The following is a 13,455-nucleotide window of genomic DNA, read 5'->3' on the forward strand; positions in this document are numbered from 1 at the left end:
TCTCTATTACATTCCATCCCATCTGGTGTGCTACTTCTGGTTTATCAGTATTATAAGTGTGATATGTCACACGGCTGAAATTGCAGCCGTGCACTCCAGGGTGGTCAAAATTTCTAACGGGGTGATACAGCTAGAAATAAATTATTAACTGACTGGTGACTTTGGGGCATGTGTGTGAGTGCTGGGCTTCTGGAGGTACAGGGAGATGGGGCAAAGTATTCAAACCATTCCCAACCCCATGAAAGCTGAAGATTTCAGTCACAAACCATGCATACTACACTCAGTATTTCTTAAGTTGTCTTTCTGATACCATTTTTCCTCTCCTCTACTCTCCTGTCCTTTAAAAAATAATTTCCTAATTATCATTTTTGGGGAATGCTTGTCTGAGAGCCCCCCTCCCTTACTTTCTCAAACCTTGTAAATGGATAAGCTTGTCTAGGTTTCTCACTGTGGCTACTATCACTCTGGTTCATTTGTCTGTTGAGCCTTAAAATAAAATTCAATTCATCAGGGGTCTCACAGAGAAGAGGACCTAGTTGTATTTCCATATCAAAAGTTGTCCAACTTCAGACACAGTCTGGTGATGATGATGATGCAGTCTCACCTGGTGGTTCTAAGGACCTAAGCTGGCTCCTTACCTAGGGTTCCCTCAGGGCTACTTGTGGGACCATGCAGTGCTGCTGATTGAAACCAGGCTTTCTGCATGCAAAACATGTGCTCCAGTCTTTCAAACTACTTCTCTGACCCCAATCTGATTATCTATCTGTTTATTTATTTATAGGATTTCTGGGCCACACTGCGGTGTGCTCAGGACTTACTCCTAGTTCTTTGCTCAAGGATAACTCTTAGCAGGTTCAGGTAACTTTGTGGTGGCTGGGGATGAAACCTGGGTTAGTGCCATACAAGCAAGCACCATACCTGCTGTATTTTAAAATACAGTATTTTAAATGCTGTATTTTAAAATACTGTATTTTAAAATACTCTGGTTATTTTTAAGTCAGCTGACTCTGGACCCAATTCAGAGGAATAATTGTTCTAATTAATCTGAAATCTCTTAATGAAAACACTGTGGAGCTTGGATCTGAGGGGTGCTTACCCAAAGCACTTGAGAGGCAGCCAGATTGCAGAACCACAGGTGCTAATGCCCAGTTGCTTATTTTTCCAGGGGCTGTAGGAGTTCTTTGTTTCCTTCTTCTGTCATCAAACTTGTTAAAAGATAAACTGAGGCACATTAAAACTTTTAGAGTAGGGCAAAGCATGTGGCTCAGTGGTAGAGAGCATTTGGCTTTGCAAGTGTGATATCCTGGATTTGCATCCTGGCACCATGTTGTAATCCAAACACTAAACTGGGAGTAGGTGGTGAAGCATTAGCGGATATGCTGCATTACCAGATATGCCCCCAAACAAAAAACTTGAAGTCGATTAGAGAAAAACTGGATTCAAATCATGCAGCACCCAATGAAACAGGCAGGAGCTCTGAGGAGCTCCCCAAAATGAAAGAGTTTTGTTGGCAGAAGGGAACAGGAAAGAGGATATTAAACTAGGCCCCCCAAAAGGTTTGGTCATTCTGAAGTTACTTTCCTTTAGTGCATGGCAGGGGTTACTCAGACAAATTGGTTCACTGGAGCTGATTAGACAATACTTGCTTGATTAACATTTCATTTTTGGATTAACATTTAATTTTTGGATGAGCACAAAATATGAGTTAGGTCTTAGTTTGGTGGTGTGAGGCTTAGCCTAAGAGACTCCATTTTGGGTCTGCTGTCCTTTGAAATACTTTCAAGTGGGGGTGGGGTGACAGCTAAGCTCACTTTGAGACATATTGATTAACCACTGTAGAGGGTTAAAGATACTTGCTTCAGAAAATCCAACAGATCAGTAGCAGAGTTGGAAGTTGGTCTTTTGATGGAGAGATGTGTTGCCATTCTAAAATGTTGTACTTTTCTGTCTGATTCACCTTATTATCAGCGAATTAAAACTTGTAATTCCATGTTCTTTCTTACAAGTGTATCTGCTTTTCTGCCCTGACTGGATAGACCGTGACAGCTTTTCTCCTTTGTTCCCTAATCCTTAATCTTCCCAGCTCTCCTTCACTCTCTGTCAGACCAGCCGCCTCCTGTTAAGCTGGGCAAACACCCCTGCCGGTTTGCAAAAGAAACCATATAGTGTCCGTTTTGATTCTTCTAAGGTGGCAAATAATCAAACAGTAGACAGATTGGTAAGATAAAGCTGTTTAATAATAACACCTATGTCTCCTACATACAGAGCCGAGTCTCAGTAAGACAGAATAATTCACTGAGTGGCTTCAGATATCATCTTAACTTCAATTTACTTAAAAAACATGGGCGGTAGTATGTGTTTTACATTCAGGAAGCTCAGGTACCACACACAGTAGCACATGGTCTCCTGAACACCACTAGGAATGATCACCAAGCACTGAGCCAGCAGCAACCTCCAAGCACTCCCAGGGGTGACCCCCATGTAACAACAACAAAAAGAACATTGGATAGGGGAGGTTATTCTGGGAAGGCACAGTGAAGTGATGTCTGTGGATTTAAGTTTAACCCTTCATGCCATTTATCAGAACTAAGGATGTTAGTCTTCCTTGTACAAAGGGGTGGTGCGTGCGGGGCAGGGGGAGGGACAGACAAATGTTTTCTTCTGCACATGTGAATGTCTCTTTTGAAAAGCTATTTTTACCCTACACACATTTCTTCTGGCTGCATACGTATTTTGGGGATGGCAGATTTTTGTTCTTTCACACCTCCATGCAAGAAAGTACCTTTTATTTATTTGGCCCCTGTAGTCAGGGGACCATCCAATGCTGAGGATAGAACCCTGAGCTCCTACATACAAACCATGAACTAGAGCCCTTTGAGACAAGTTGCCAGCCCCCATGGAAAGTATCTTATTTACTTCCACTTGTTTATTGGCATGTATGTCTCCCTATCGTACTATAAGTTATGGTAAGGACTGAATGGAACTTATATAAACAAGAATGTTAAATTTGAAGCACACGGTAAGTTTGTAATATATATTTGACTGATTAAAGAGTTTGATACTGCTCACTTATTTCACAAATATCAGTTGAACAACTTTCCTGAAAGACATTATGTGAGGTTAACTGAAGTAAGAGATTCTGGCCTCAAGGGATTCACTGTCTTAACAAAGACAAGTCATGGTTCATAAATAACTGTAATACAAGGTAGAACTTTAGACCTAGAGTAAAAACAATCCTCCTTAGAATGAAACTTTCCTTCTGCTTAATGTCTGCAAATGACTATAGCAAATGAAGCTCAAGGCCTGGCCCTGTGAAATAGATTTCTATTAAAGTGAATCAGACAGAATGAAAATTCCATTCATTCTTCAATGACACTACTTAAATGGGCCTTCAACCAGCAGGTTATTGTTTTCTGTTGCTAATGTTAGATGATTTACCTTGGTAAGTAGACATTTGTACTAACCTAACAAATTCACTTTAGGAAAATAATATGTACCTTGCTGGGTTAATGGCACCTCATTGGGTTGTGATAAGAATAAAATGAAACACGTTTTAACACATTTAATATAATAAGTATCCCAAATGTTTTTTCAACCCTAGGGGTATTAAAATAAGCTTTGAGAATTCCACATCCAAAAATGAGTATTAACGAAAACATAAATTTGACAAATTGAACTTTTATTTTGTGTTAGAGTGTCCTTGATAGATTTCAACCATGTACACATGAGACTTTTCACAGAATGTCTCAGGTCCCCCTGGATTTTACATACACATACCAGACTTATTTTACCAGACTTCCCATATGGTGATGTGAAATAGGAAAGTGAAAATTTGAGAAATCATAATATACCTTGCAATCAGAAAATTCGCTTTTTGTGTGCAAAGCAACAGTTTTTTAAAATTGAAACTCATTTAGATAGAAATGAGGGGACAGATAGAGAGACGTATGTTTTCAAGACATTTGTGTTCAGGCATCTCTAAGGAAAAGAAACATATGCAAGCAAGATAGGTGTGCAAGGGAGAACACACACTTGAAAAGTAAGCCAGATTAGCTGTTGTTATAATTCGTCAAGATACAATAGTAAAAATTTGAATGCTGAGCAGATAGGATGTAAAAATAAAGGAATCCCCCTTTGTATCAGAAGAAACTACAGTGTGGGCTCACGGCTATCCTTCACCAGCAGATGCAGGCACCGCAGACAAATGTAGTGCATTTAGAACTTTAAAGAAGATAGATTCTGTGCTTTACTGCCACCTTTAAAAATGTTATTAGTAATTTCCCTGTTTGTGCTGCTTTAACAAAATTTTATGAATCTCATCATTTTCACTGAAAAAGGCTAAATGTTTTTTGAAATACCAGGGAAAAATATTTCAGAAATATCTACCTTGTGTTCCTTCATTCTGCATGCGAGTGAAGAAGAGGAAGATCCAGAAAAACATTGCGTAGCTAAATAATGACAAATGAAGCCTTGATTTTGTGATTATAATCAAGACTATTCAGGTTTATCACAGCTCTTTAAAGAGTCAATAGTTTAAAGATGTATTGATTTTTAAAGGACTCTTAATCAGTCGCCAACGATTTTCTCGTTGCAGATCAGAGTGCTCTATAAACTGGGTGCATTCTTTGCATGTGGGAAGCCAAGGTTTGGTCCTGGTCACTACATGATTCCCTAAGCACTGCCGGGAGTATTCCCTGAGCACTAAACTAGGAGTAGCCTCTAAATATAGCAGTTGTGTCCACACAAGATAAAACAATATCAATTGATCAAAAATGGTATTCTAAGAACAATGGACTGTTCCAGATAGGAAATAATTGCTAAGTGTGTTAAGATTATGTATAAAATTATTGTGCTTTCATTTGTAAAGGAATGGAAGCATAATTGTAAACAAAATTAACTTATGTTCCAACAAAACTCCCAAACCTTCTGCTCTCCAAATTTATTTTTTACCTCCAAAATTGATTGAATAAAGGTAAATTTTAAAAAACTAAAATGGGATATTTTCTATTAACAAACAATTTTTGATTCTGATAACATTATAATAAAATTGCCTTAAGATTTTGGAATAAGTCAAAGCTGAGTTCAAAGCTCTATGGGTAAGGTAATAATAATACATCCCTGGGAAATTTTACCTCTTTAAATCTGTTTTCTTCTCTGTAAAATAAAGATAACATCTGGCATGGTATTTAGTAGATGCTTAATAAGAATTATATTGTATTCATTAACTATCCCTGAGCATTTCATTATTAAACTTCAGAAGAATTAGTGGATTTGTTAGCACAACAAACCCTAACAGCATCTCACTTTTGAGAAAACATCTGCCCTTCTTTTTGGGGGGAGGGGGTCACACCCGGCTATGCACAGGGCTTATTCCTGGCTCTGCACTCAGGAATTACTCCTGGAGGTGCTCAGGGGACCATATGGGATGCTGGAAATTGAACCCGGGTCAGCTGCGTGCAAGGCAAAAGTCCTACCCACTCTGCTGTTGCTCCAGCCCCACATCTGCTCTTCTTAATTTGTCTAGAATGCTCTGGGAGGATCTTCAGTGGGAACTAAAAGGACAGACTGGGTGCCTTCTTACCTTCTCAGGGCTTCTTGGAATGAAGGTGACTTAGCCATTCAAATCAGCTTAAGGATTTCTTCTTATTATGCCAATGCAGAGAAATGTAGAACTCCTTCCTTCCTTTCTCCATCCCTTTCTCCCTCCCTCCCTTTCCCACCAGCTCCCCTCCCCTCCCTTCCTCCTTCACTACCTCCCCTCACTATCTCCCCTCACAATCTGCCCTACTCCCTCCCTTCCCAACTCCCTTCCTACCTTCCATTTATTTTTTTTTGTTTTTAACCACATCTAGTGATGCATAGGGGTCACCCTTGTTGGTATCCAGGAGCCCATCTGATACCACGGCTTGAGTCCAGGGCTCCTGCGTGCAAAGCATGTTCTTTGACACATTGACATTCCCTGACTCCAACACTGCTTTCTATTTTGTGATTGTTTCCACTTTGTCCTCTGTCTCATGGTCTATCTTTAACTGAACCACCTGCTGGTTAATGTTTGCTGTGTTCTTGCTGCTGTGCACTCTTGGGAGCTTATTGATATGCCACTATGTGTTGGTAAGTTCCAGAGTTATATACACAGCCCATGCAGTGCAGTAGGAACTTTAACTTTAATAATTGTTATGATGATTCCTACACAATATTATTGTTTAGCAATTAAATTGTTTAGCAATTAAATTCAGAAGAGCGCAGGGAGTTAGGCATGTTAAATAATTTCTGAGTTCAGGATTTTACCAATGATATCACAATGGTTTTAACCCCCTGGGTTGTAGGTTCTGCAAACATAACATGGAAGCATTTTTCCTCTTTCAGATTTGAATAATGATAATAGTAGTAATAATTAGAAAATAAAGCTAGGTGTTTAAACCCTAATTTAAGTCTTTATTTAACTGTCTGTGCAACCAAACACATGCACCATAAGATCACAAAATAAAACTTTAGCTTGTTGCATATTTAGAAGTTGTGTGAGAGTTGGTATCTCTTATTTTTTTGTACTCCTGGTCCAGTACTTGAGAATCTCTACTGGCAATGCCAGGGATCGAATCCAGGCATGCCAAGCATTGCTCCAGCTCATTGAGCCATCTTTCCTGCTCTATACTATGCATTTGTGACATTTAATAACTAATTTACTTTGGCAAAAATTAAATGTGAATGATAGGAAAAGATTTTGACATATGCAAATTGTTGCATTTAATGTTTTATGAGAATAGAGAGCCATGTTTAATGAAATAATTTTATTAAAGTAGTAGAAAGCCATCTCATCAGGAATTTGGGAAACTGTTTCATTCCAGACTTAGTAATTCTCATTATAATGTTGAATTATAGATACTGGAAAGTGTATACATGCTTCCTTGTGAGGGGCAAAGCACACACTAAAGATATTATTCTGGGAAAGTTTTTTGACCTGCATTTGTTCAAACAGGACTCTTTGGAAGAAAAGAATCTCAAGTGTTGAGATTGAGCAAGAGCTCATTTGTGCTATAGATAATGGGGAATTCTGCCTTCATCTGGGAGAGGGCTCTAAAGGAGACTAAAATTGATGAGCTATTCTCTGTTCAAGGTTTTGAAATCCAACCTGTGTCATGTTGCTTAATAATTACAACAGCCCACATGTTCTGCCCATGTAGGTAAGCTATACATGAAGTCAAATTATATGCACAGGGTTATATGGTGACTATGAAATCAGAACAAAATAATTTATTGTATAATACGGGTATTCAATCTTTGTGACGACTTGTGAACATATGCATGCTCATGTTCAACTAGAGTTTGTGTCCTCAGGTATGATTAAACCCACTCTAGGGTAGATCATGGGGAGGTACAACATTTGCTTTTCAGATTTTTTATGTCCTGTGTTTCTGTGGCTGACTACCCTCTACTTGATAGACATTGGTCTGGGAAAGAAGGCTTTTTTTAAGATGACTTTAAATTTTCACTATGAAATAATCTTCAATGATTATAGAATCCAATGTTTCTTATATAAGATCCTAGGTCAGGTATAACTCAAATAATCTAGGTTGATTTTGATGAGTCCAGGCTGGAAACCAGGATTTGTGTCAGGGTTGTATGTGTTTCTCCTATCTTCTTGGATCAAGGTTGTCTGTTATAGTCTTCTAATGGCTGGTCACAGGAGCTTAGGAAAGCAAGAAGACACTGGATATTATTGAACTCCTTGGTTTGACACCATATTACACTCTCTTTCACCATACCCTATTGATTCAGCTCAGAGGTTGAAGTTCAGTGTCTATAGGGGAATATGCCCTGATCAAAACTGGAGTTAAGCTAAAAAGAATATGAATGTAAATTCTCCAAGAAAAAGAGGAGTTTCCAGGGAAGAACTCTGGAAATAGTATAGGGGTTAGGGCACATGCCTTGCACGTACTTGACCCTTACTCAATCCCCATGACCTCCTGAGAATTGCTAGGCATACCCTGCAGGACCCAAGCAGTAACACATCCTCAGGTTCTGACATTGAACTGCAGAATCAGTTGGCCACACATCATCAGGAGATTCCCTGGGTACTACTTGGATACCCCTGAACCAAAAGAAAAGGGCAAAATGAAGAGAGGGGCTTTAATAACTGGGGAAGGTGAACCACTCTAGCATAGTTTCTCTGATGAAATGCACTGTTGTGTTGATTCCATAGCTTAATTCTCAGAGGCCTACTTCTTTTAGATTCTTGGGGTGGCTAAGTTGCAAGGCATCTTACTTGTTTGTGTTTGAGGTCTTGCTCAGTAGTGTGAAAGGCTGACTGCTGGCTCTATACTCAGAGATTGCTCCTGGCAGAGTTTGGGGTACTATAGGCAATGCTGGGAACTGAACCAGGGTTAGCTACACCCAAGGCAAACGCCTTCAACTCTGCACTCTCTCTGCCCCAGCATCTCATTTTCCCCTTCTCCTCTCTCACCTGAAAGATTGAATTTTCTGGTTTGCATTTGAATAACTGCTAAATAAACCAATCTGATTCTTACCCTGCAGTCAGGTACATTACTGATGCAGAAAATTTCACAGGAGTTAAAAAACCTGGGGGGTGACTAACTTACCCAACCTCTCTTTGCTAAATGTAACTTATAAGCCATCCTAAAACATTGGTGGTATTTGGGTATTTGAGCTTCTGCTGTAATCTCATTTCACCAAATCTTTTCTGAAAAACCGTGAAATACATATAGAGGATAGCATAGTGTAAAATATGCATTATATAAATAAAATATTATAATACAATGGAGTATTCTAAGTTATTGATCTTTTTCTGTTAATGAGCATTTGAAATTTTTCAGCTTGGGACCTATAATACTTCAAAGAACACTTTTTAAAAATTATGTTAAGTTGGACTGGAGCAATAGCATAGCAGGGAGGGCATTTGCCTTGCACGTGGCCGACCCGGGTTCTATTCCTCCATCCCTCTTGGAGAGCCCGGCAGCTTGCCGAGAGTATCCCACCTGCATGGCAGAGCCTGACAAGCTACCTGTGGCATATTCGATATGCCAAAAACAGTAACAACAAGTCTCACAATAGAGACGTTACTGGTGGCTGCTCAAGCAAATCGATGAGCAACGGGATGACAGTGACAGTGACAGTGATATGTGTTTTAGGAATACACTTTGGTGCCTCTTTTAATCATGTTACCACACCAAAACTGTCATCAAGATACAAATAAATGTTCCTTCACTTCAGTCCATGGGATCCCCTTTGCTTTCCATCCCCCATTCACAACTCTGCAGTCTGAATCTACTGTTTCCTAGCCTTGCTTCTCCATATTCTACTTCTCTATATTCCATGCATGAGTAAGATCATCCAACGTGTTTCTTTTTCCTGACTTTTTTCACTTACCATGAACCATTCTAGTTTCATCTGTTGTTGCGAAAAAGGCGGGAGCGGGGGCAGAGAGCGAGACAGAGAGCGAGAAAGAGTGAAAGAGAGAGTGAGAGAGAGAGAGCCAGTGAGAGAGTGAGAGAGAGCGAACCTACCCAAGCTGGGGGTGGGAGTGGCGGCTGGAAACTGGTAACATTGCAATGGGAAATAAATGTACACTGATGAAGCAAATGTGTTGAAACATTACATGACTGAAACCCAGTTTTTTTCTTTTCTTTTTTATATATTTTTTAAAATTTTATTGAATCACCGTGAGATAGTTATAAGTCTTCATGTTTGGGTTACAATCACACAATTATAAAGAATGTTGTATATGTGTGTCTCACTGTGGATCCAAAACAAAGTTTATTTCTTCTGGCAGGATAGTACTTGGTGCCCTTGTATAAAAGAGGCTCCAGGTAGCTTCCTTGTACCCTTCCACCATGTAAGGAAACTTTGGAAGCTTGAGATCAGGAAGAAGGGTTCTTGCTTCACCATGCTGACACCCTGATACTGGACTTTCATGTCTTAACTGTGAGAAATGAATTTGCTTTATACAAACTACTCATGGGATTTTGTTATTTCACCCTGGATAGATGGAGACATTAGTTCTTTTTTCACCCCTTCCCTTCCTTTTGTTTCAATTATTGGACAGCTGGGGAGTCACATATCCAGATGTGCTGCTTGCACATTTGGGGAGCAATAGCACAACAGGCAGAGAGTTTGCCTTGCACGCAACCGACCCAGGTTCGATTCCTCTGCCCCTCTCGGAGAACTCAGCAAACCACCGAGAGTATCTTGCCTACACGGCAGAGCCTGGCAAGCTACCTGTGGCATATTTGATATGCCAAAAACAGTAACAACAAGTCTCACAATGGAGACGTTACTGGTGCCTGCTCGAGCAAATGGATGAACAACGGGATGACAATGATACAGTGATTGTGTCTGTTGGGAGCTGGACTTATTGAGTCATGGTAATTGTACATTCCAAGTGTAGCAATGGTGACATATGTGCCCCCCAATTTGTACAGCGCTGTGCTTGTACATACTTTTTGTTGTGGTGGTGGAGCTCACCAGAGGTTGCACCTTCCAATTGTGGTCCTTGTCACCTTTGACTATGGTATGGTCAGATAGCACTTGTAGCAGTGTGAATGACATGCAGCAGAGCACAAACATTAGAGCTGTCAGGACAGTGCTCAGTGTAAGCAGTGACATTGAACTCCTGGCCTTTGACTGCCAAGGCTGTCACACTAAGACACTGAACTATCACCTGGTTCCCCAAGGCATTTGTTTTTGGATCATTTTGATTATTGAGGATTCCAGAAGTGGCAGAGCTCACGGGGGGTTGCGAGGGTAGCGGGGGAGAGGTGTGGGTCGCTTCTGGCCAGGGAAGGCCTTGCTAAATAGGTGAGATTTCATTAGATCAGTGGCCAAAATTTCTTTATTCCCTAAAGGCTGGTAACAGATTTTGAAGAAACCTGAGCAGCAAGTGAAGGGCTTTAGGATTTACACTGGAAGTGGTTAGCATTGGTATGGGAAAATATTTCTTTTGAAAGACAAGCCCAAATGGAATGTGAAGGAAATTTGGATGTGAAATTTGGATTCTTGCCTATAAAGAGTCTGTAATCGTAAAAAACACAACAGCTTGACTTGTACTGGAAGCAGTTGGTGTGAAGACTAGAGCAACCTATAGAAAGGGTTTTTTTAAGTCTCTCTCCCATATAGTGGTTTACATCAGCTAGATGCACTCTCACAGCATGGTGATTCAAGTCCTTTGAATTGCCTAGTCCTTCCTTATCATGCCTTTCACAGACAGGTGGGTGTGCAGCCAATGTGAGCTGAATCCAATTAAAGGAGATTTGAAAAGTTGTGGAGATGACTGGTTATGGAGGAGGGAAGAAATTCTGTTCAATGGTATCTTTGTGACAAGGAGAAAGCTAGTGCTAATAAGCAGGGTTTCAAGGTTAGTGTTAATGTTAAATGCAAACAGGGAGGTATGGACAGCCAGCCAGTTGAGAGTCTAATGACTTCCCTTACAGATGTGGCATTGATGCAATATCCAGACATCCATGTGGAAGTCTTCAGAGATGGAAACCCATGCAAAGGATCAGGATATGTGAATTTCATTGGAATTCGGAGCCATAACTCTGGAATGTTAAAAAATGATCTAAAATAACAATTTAAGTGATATAATGGTTTTTTGACACGTTAAGAAACAAATTTTACTCAAGTAAACTTAAAGATCTAGTTGGCTTTATTAACTAATTCCAAGACCAGGCATTAAAGTATAAGATAGTTCTAAACTACTGTGCAAAATTATTTGAATTTTTTTTATTGAAGCACTGTGGTTTACAAATGTGATATGGTTTATAAATGTAATAGAGTTTCAGGAATACAACGTTGTATAATCTCCGGGGTGGCTAGGGGAAGCCCCCTGTCAGCTCTCTCTCTTGCCACCCTCGTTCAGTGGACTCGGGCCTCTTGCCCACCCGGGGCAGCCCAATGCCATGGGCAGACAAAGGAAAAAAGGAGGGCCAAGCTGGTTGATGATCAGTTGCTGTTAATTCCATTCTCCCCAAACGCCTGTTCCAGTCTTACTAAACTCCCCATTCAGGTCTCACACTGCCCCTCATTCCCGTCTTCTTCTGTCTCTCCCACTCATCTCTCCATGCTATCTCTTGCAGCCTCATCTCTCGTCTCTACACGCGCATGCTCCTGTATTCTTCCCCTACATTATTTCCCCTCTGTCCCCCTGCTAGTTTTTCACACTCCATCTTGTTGTCCTGGTCTCTTTCTCTCTTGTCTCTCCCCAGCTCCCTACATTGAGGGTAGACACCACATTACATCCAGTAGCACAATCAACTTGTCAAAATCCCTTCTTCAGCTCAAGGGCAAAGTACCACTTATGGTGTTTTCCTCCTTTCCTTAGTCCAATAACTCAATTAACACCTTAATTAATATCTTAATATTAGCTATATTGTATGGACACAGTAAGAAATACATTGAGCTTGTAGGGTGACTCTCCTGGGGACATCTCACCACAGACTCAGAGTACAGTGCTCAGACCGGATAAATCATTCCTAACCCTAGCAGGGTTCGAATCTAGTTATTTCTTTTTGGATCATGACAGGATTTGTCCATGACCACGCTCTTAACTTATAGTTAAACATTATGGCACTTTGGCCAGGCCCATTTCAATACTGGGGTAGCACATAGCTCACAGCTTGCCCTGGGTCCATCCAGTCCCTCGTTGGGACCCTGCTTTTGGGGTGCTAGGAAGTAAGGGCAGCTGAGGCTTAAGTCAAGAGAACAGATGTCCAGGAGGTAATATTTTCTGGAGTCAATTAACTCCCATGTTACAAAAGCATAGCATTAACTGTCATTTTATGCCCATACAAAAGGATATTGCTCTGAATTAACTATGCAAAGGACTTAAGGAGAAGAGAAAAACAATATTTACGAGTCAACAGAGCACAAAGAAAGAGGCTGCAAATAAACACAGAGGGATGGGAGCACTGCAATGGGAGTAAACCAATAAACCTAAGATCCCTGCAGCAAGGTGGAAAGGACAAACCAATGTTTTCCTACACAATGTTTCAACAAAATCCCACCACCAGTATCCACTTTCCTTCAATAATTCCCAGGTTCCCCCATTCCAACCTGTGTCCTTGACAAAAACACATTCTAAAGTTTAATTATTGTGATATATATCAATATATCAATATATATATATCACCTGTCACCGGTGATCCTGTTGCTCATCAATTTGCTCAAAAGGGCACCAGTAACGTCTCCATTCATCCCTATAACATACTAGTGTAGCCCAATGGCGTCTGCTCGCTCCAGGAACACGAAGAGCATCAAACCATTTGTTCATCAGGGTCAGGGAAATGAGGCCCATTATTGTTACTGTTTTGGGCATTATATACATATATATGTATATCAACAACATTTTGAAGTCCCCAACTCTTGCACTAGTAAGCCCCCTAACCCATTCTGCCCCTCTTATGGAGGATCTTTTAATAGCTATAAAAACCAAGAGAAAGGACG

The sequence above is a fragment of the Sorex araneus genome, chromosome X, assembly GCF_027595985.1.
Source record: "Sorex araneus isolate mSorAra2 chromosome X, mSorAra2.pri, whole genome shotgun sequence".
Classification (NCBI taxonomy): domain Eukaryota; kingdom Metazoa; phylum Chordata; class Mammalia; order Eulipotyphla; family Soricidae; genus Sorex; species Sorex araneus.